Raw genomic sequence first — 6,868 nt, forward strand, 5'->3', positions numbered from 1 at the left:
ATGCTCTGTTTCAAATACAGTCAAGATTGCCGAGCCACGAATTTGCTACTGCTTCTAGCTGCGAGTGAATTGCCTATTGGTCTACAAACAGTTCGTCTATTACCAAATTAGTCTTTTCCCGTATGGTCTACATCCATCACATCTACTATAAACATGGTCGAATAATCATTTAGGTTAACAGCCATTTGGTCTAATATCTATTTAGTCTAATCTCCAATTAGTTCAATAACAATTTAGTCTAATCATATGATTATCATTATTTATGATTAAATGAGTATAAGACCCAAAAGGCCGTCTTTAAATATATGTGTATTTTTTTTTGTTTCTATTTTCTGTGCAGGGTGGTTGGATAAACCTATTGTTGTGGTTTGTAGTAATTTTGAGGTTCTCATTTTACAGATGTCCCTTTCCGCAAATTCAGTGAAATAACCCCGGTAAATGCTGCAACTACACGTAGATCTACCCCGGGATCTACCATAGGGTCTAATTCATATATGGAATTCTGAAGAATGGTAAATGATACTGCATTTGAAAAAAACAATGAAAGTGTACGACATTCAGGCAGAGCTACCTAGAAGCTTGCTGCAGTGAAAACAGCCGAGCTGACAAATTAGAGCCCCTAAAAAGCTAGCTGTTGTTTGCAGCTAGCTACCCCGGAGTTCTGGGCGCAGAGTAGGATCAACGTTCGTAGGGAAGAAAGAAACTCTTCTAGTGCACAGGAGCATATCTTGAGTACTGTACATGACTTGTATTTTGGGCAGAATGAAAGCACATGGACCTCCTATCGCGCGCTATTTATGTCTAGACGCTTGTAAACAATCAAAATGTATTACATTTTGTTCTCGATACGCAGGCATTTACGCGTCAGATTTTTGATTGATTGGTTGATTGACAGTAAGTTATACACACATACACTTATATGGCGCATACAGTTAAATGGGCATGTTTGTACATGATTATGAAGAGTACAATAATAACAATATGCACCGGCTCAAATCATGTATTGGGCAATAATTGATTCAATTTTAAAGCTCGTATAATAATAATAATAATAATAATAATAATAGTGAACATTTATAATGCGCCATATTTATTTGTGTATAGTTATGCAATATACAATCAACTAATGAGGAGAGCCTGCTACAGAGACTCAATTACCCAGGCATTAGTTGATGTTTTGGGGGGTCTTTTTTCTGTTATTAGACCCTAAATTGTGTTTATTTTTGTCACTTCGTTTTCTTGTATTCTTTGTAATTGTTAACTCCTTTATTTTCCTTGAAATGAAATCATATGAAAAATGAAAGTTTTATGATTATGTATTCTACATGGGAATAGCTAGGCTGGATCTAGTCTATAACTATAAGCATCATTCACAATACAACTGGTTTCATTAGAAAAATACAAGGGAGTACAAATTAATCCCCGGCCAAGAAACCGAATCCATCGCCGTGACCAAATTCAGGCTAGAATCCTAAAACTTTGCTTATTCTGGCCGATCGCACAACGTCATCAAACTGACGATAACATTATTTGAAAATAAAATTCTATAATTGACGCGAGGGCTGAAGTACAACAAGGAGGATAAATCTATCTCTTCCAGTTTCGTCAATCTGATGCTGGATATCAAGAAAGGAAAGTATTTTGTTAAATCAGAATGGAAATTTTAAGAACAAAAAACAACCGCTGTATAGCCTAAATGAAAATAAATAAAATGGCACAGACCGTCATTTGTAAATTACATTCATGTGGGATCGAAACACAACACTACTCGAAACTTTTAATCCAAATTTCTGTCTTAATCTAGATCTATTTTTCTTTTAATAGTTGTTTGTTCAATAGCATACAGAGTTTCCCGAATGTTGCACTAATTGATTTACAAGGAGGAAAAATTCCAGTTTCGTCAATCTGATGCTGGATATCAAGAAAGTGTTCGCGAACGAAGTTTTTAAAAAGTGAAACCAATGTGTTATTAATTTCGCAACTTGTTGTTGTTTTATGCTTTTACTATGCATGAATCATAGCTAGGTCTAGCCTTGGCATGCATATTCTCTTGACTATAGAATTAGTATTAGGGCCTACTATTATAACTCATCTGAGTGAACTGTGCAGCTTGGCGACCTACATCAACTAGCCATGGCCAGACACGCTGAAGCTATAGACGAAAACCGCGTCATTTTTCGTCGGGTGCCAGGCAGTCTACCTCAGCCTCAGCTCACCTGCAATTCACAACAGGTGAACACGATGCTCTGCCACAGTACAGGCGAGCAAAGCTGGAGCGGACGCCATAGAGCTTTGCATTCGCTTTGCATTGCCTTGAACACGTCAGGACCCCCCCCCCTTTAAAGTAGTTCCGGAAATTGGGGGCGTGGCAACTCCATTTGGAAGATCGGCACGTGGGTACAGGTGTTTGGAGATTATAACAAACAAAAACAGACGAGTGCAGAGTTGAACGCATCTTCCAAACAGCAAAACTTACCGGCCGAACGAATATAAGGAAAGAGACTTATTTTGGCCTGAAGTGCATTGAGGTTGTCCGTAGTTAATTACTATTATTGCCAACGGTATATATTTCATCTTATTCATATATATCATAATAATAATAATTTAGGACCCTACACATTATTAAAATCACCCGTAGGAAAAAAAAAGAAAGAAGTGGTGACGAGGGAAGGTGGTGTCGATGACGACATCGGCAAAAAATGATCACTTTGACTATCTTCACTGTCGACTTTACCCATCAGTGTAATTTTAACACAGACTGTGCTATGATAGAAGAATAAGAGAATAATCCACCTGACGTTACGTATATCTATCTTTTTTACATTGAAGAATCTATTTCAAAATAAATATGAAATAACACAAGTATTAAGAGTCGTCCCTTTCATACAAACATTGTGAAAGGCTAAGAGTCGTTCATAATCGTATATCCTGCATGTTAGCATCAAATTCATTCACACACAAATTTGTCGATCTTTATGCTTACAATATTCGAAGGACGATGTCAATATGTCGTCAACATTTTGAACCTCTTGTTATTTGCTTTTAATTCACTGAAAAAAACATTGTGAATGTAAAATTTTCTTTCAATTGGAGCACCACACACAAAATATAATCACTGAGGAGGGTATACGGATTGTACTCGCGAAGCCTTCGGGGGGGGGGGGGACCACATATTAAGACATACGGGATGTGTCGCTCTAATGGGTCACTTTTTCACACAAAAATTCCTAAACATGGGTCAGTTTTTTCAAAATTTCAAAAACGGGTTTTACTTCGAGGAAAATCCCCCCCCCCCCCCCCAATGACCCTTAACAAATGGGTAGAGATTTTGAGGTTTCAGCGGCACACCCCCGTCCAAACCAAATCTGAGTATCCCCCCCCCCCCTTCCCTGGCTCTTGAGGACCACTTTTTAGCGTATTGGCTTATGATGTGAAGGCGCCGTGTGTAGGCAAGTTATACGATCTATAGATCTTAAGACAATAATCATATAACTGTAATAATGATTCATTTCAAGACGATACACAAAGAGACCGCCATAACAAATATTAATCATCATAACTTCTTTACTTTTAGCATGATTAGCCCAGATACTAATAGCTTTTATTATCTTCTCATCATCAATAATTGTCACTGTTATCGTTATAAAGATCAATTTTCTTATTCATTTTAAATGTTATGAATAGTCTTCTTGACCCAGTTCAAGTAAAAGTAGAAAATAAATCATTCAAATTATGGGTAAAATGACATCATTTAGTTTCATACTGCCATAGCCTGTAAGAGACATCAATGACCGCCAGTGAGGCAGTGAGGCAGTTACTTTGGACCCATTTCTTGTTCTTCTTCTTCTCTGCCAATTACCGAGGAACAAACGGAGAAAAAGGATATCTGGAATGATGGTCTATTGATGGTAAATAACGGGGTCCTCCTGATGCGAGGGGTATTGAAGCAGGCTATACACCCCCTCCCCTCGGAGTGCCTTAGATTCCCTTTGAAGTGATATAGGAGGGGGCATACACTAATAAATCACAATATGGCAGATATATCGAGAGACTAAAGTGAAGATTATACACAATTTGTGTTAAAAGATTACGACCGGAGTATGCGTTTAGTCAACATACAAATATTAAACTGCACTTGTGCGGAAAAAAACTCTTTCCAGTGTTTTGGGGTGCCTCTCAAGTTTGGGAGTAGAAAATTGTGTTTTGTCTTGTCTTCTGAAGAAAAAAATACTTTCAGAGGGTTCACTATAGACCGAGAATAAGCCTGTAAGTCTGGTGAGCTGTTGTCAATCTCTTGGGCTGCCGGTCTCGTATGTTATTGGTCTCGACGGACTGTCAGTCTCGGGCGCGGATCCGCCGGGCCGATCCCTCCCCCCCCCCCCCCTAGCCCCACAAAACGGTAAAAAAAATAGGAGAGTAACGTAAATTTTACCCTTTTTTAATCAAAAACAAAAGCGGCCCCCTGACCTCCCACAAAACAAAAAAATAAGTAAATAAAAGCTTATTCACCGACTGGATGAATTGCTTCTAAATATTTTTTTGCACGAATTGGGTCCCCGAAAAAGTGCACTTATACCCCCCAAAAAAAATTCCTCAAAAACTGGAACAAAAAGAAGAAAATATGTGTGCCCCCCCCCCCCCCCCCCCCCCCCCCCCCCCCCCCCCCCCCCCGCGCTTATTCGCCGCTAAATATTTTCTCAAGATTGGGGACCCGTCTTGTCGCCGGCTGGATCCGCCCCTGGTCAGTCTCGTAGGCTGTCGGTCTCGTGGGCTGTTGGTCTCGAAAGGAGGCAATTGCACCCCGTATACCTTTTGCCCCCACGCCACCCGAATAGTTTTTTGTTTGTTTACACCACCTCATCCAGGGACTTGTTGTTCTCATTGCGGGGGTGATTCCAGCCCAGGGTTCGTAACGTTTTGAAAACTTGCAAAAAATGATAATAGTCGATAGACCAGTGAGTCGATGTTTAACATAAATTATATAGAAACATCGTTTATAGAATGCAATATAAAAAAAAATGCTTTGTCACTATTATAGTGACAAAATTTAATTTCTATCAGTATATGTTTGTTGAGAAAGAGCTATGATAGCTCTTTAGCTCTTTCTCAACAAACATATACTGATAGAAATTAAATTTTGTTAAAAAATGTCAATAATTGACTCCGCGGTGACAAAAATGTGCATATCGTAATGTTTTATTAAACTCGACATGCGGTTCATCATTCCGAAAGTATGATTTATTCACTCGAAGGTTCACGATCATTTTAGATATTCGTACAGAGAGGGAGAGAGAGAGAGAGAGAGAGAGAGAGAGAGAGAGAGAGGGAGAGAGAGAGAGAGGGAGAGAGAGAGGGAGGGAGGGAGGGGGAAGATAAAAATGATAGAACCCTTTCCGAATTTTGTATTTTGAACTTCTTCTTTTTTCGGAATTAAATACGAATCGACGTTGTGAAAATCGTATATTTTTCTTTCAATAATATGACTGCTTTGTTTATTATTTTGATAGAGAATAACTTAAAGGAAACCTCACCTCAAGAAATAACTTAAATTCAATTATTATAAGAGATTTATTGTATTCTTTCCCATTAATCTATACAACCATCGAAGTGCATGAAAATGATAACGTGAAGTACCTTGCGAAGTTGTTTATCAAGTAAATGTTTTCAAATTTATGGATGCCTCCGTCCCATGCAGGTGTATGTGGTGATGAAATATTTCATTCACCTGCTATTATCTTTTGTAATACAGTCAATAGTCAGAATGTAAATTGCATAAATAGGTTGGTGCTCTTCTATGGTGAACGTGAATGAAATAGATTTGTCAACCGCGGCTATATTTGGTTTTTGTAAATAATTGAGTTCAGTTGTTCCCCAGCCTATTTTTGACCAAATATAATTTTTACCATCTTAAAGATGAAGTTGAGTTCTGGTCATGCGATTGCATTGTGAAAGAAACGGTGTGGAACCGACCAGAAAAGGTTGATCATCTAGCATATAAGAATTTGTGTGTATTGCAAGGTTCTGGAATCATCAAAATGATAAGAAATGTGGCCAAGTCTTGGTAAAGTTACAAACACTTGCACAGAAAGATGTATATGGGACTACACGAACACGTGGCGTAAAAAGCCGGCCCCCCGATTTTTACGATGTTACATACATATTTAGAATATGAAGGCATTTGAAGAGCCATGCTTTTCAGGGAACATGTCTTAACTGATGTTCTTCCACACTTGCATAATAAGAATGAGTAATCTCACAAATTATTTTTCACCTCTTCCCAGAACTCAACCTTCTCTTTAACTTTGATTTTCCCTCATTGACAAGAAAAGTTTTATTATTGAATTAAAAAGTCTTTCTAACTAAAATTTGGTGCATGTCATGTGCAAGTTCGCTTAAACAAGAAAACGGTAATTGCGCCCATGTCATAATGAAGGGCATTAGATCATGTCAAGAATATCAAATTTGTACATGTATATTTCTTGTACTTTCATAAGGAATAATATACATTAAAGGGAAGACTAGTACATCTCATTTTCAGCATACATACCTTTACACTTTTTTTCTTTCTTTTTTTTTTGCGGGGGGGGGGGGGGCGAGGTTTCCTTTAAGGTTGCAAATTGAGGTCATTTTAGTGCCGTCCTCAACATACTGATCCCATTCTTAGAATGCAATACAATAGAAAATTGGAATATAGGAAGAAAAAACAGCAAATGGTTAAATCCAGGCAATCCACTACTGAAAGCTCTTAAAATGTGTGCATTAAAAAAGGCAACTAGAACGCGCAATTGAGCTTCAACTCCGTATATGTAATGGGCCTTTCCGGGGGCCTTTTCCCAGCTCAAAAGAAAGTGAAGTTTATAGACTTAGG

The sequence above is a fragment of the Strongylocentrotus purpuratus genome, unplaced genomic scaffold, assembly GCF_000002235.5.
Source record: "Strongylocentrotus purpuratus isolate Spur 01 unplaced genomic scaffold, Spur_5.0 spur5_scaffold_3, whole genome shotgun sequence".
Taxonomy (NCBI): Eukaryota; Metazoa; Echinodermata; class Echinoidea; order Camarodonta; family Strongylocentrotidae; genus Strongylocentrotus; species Strongylocentrotus purpuratus.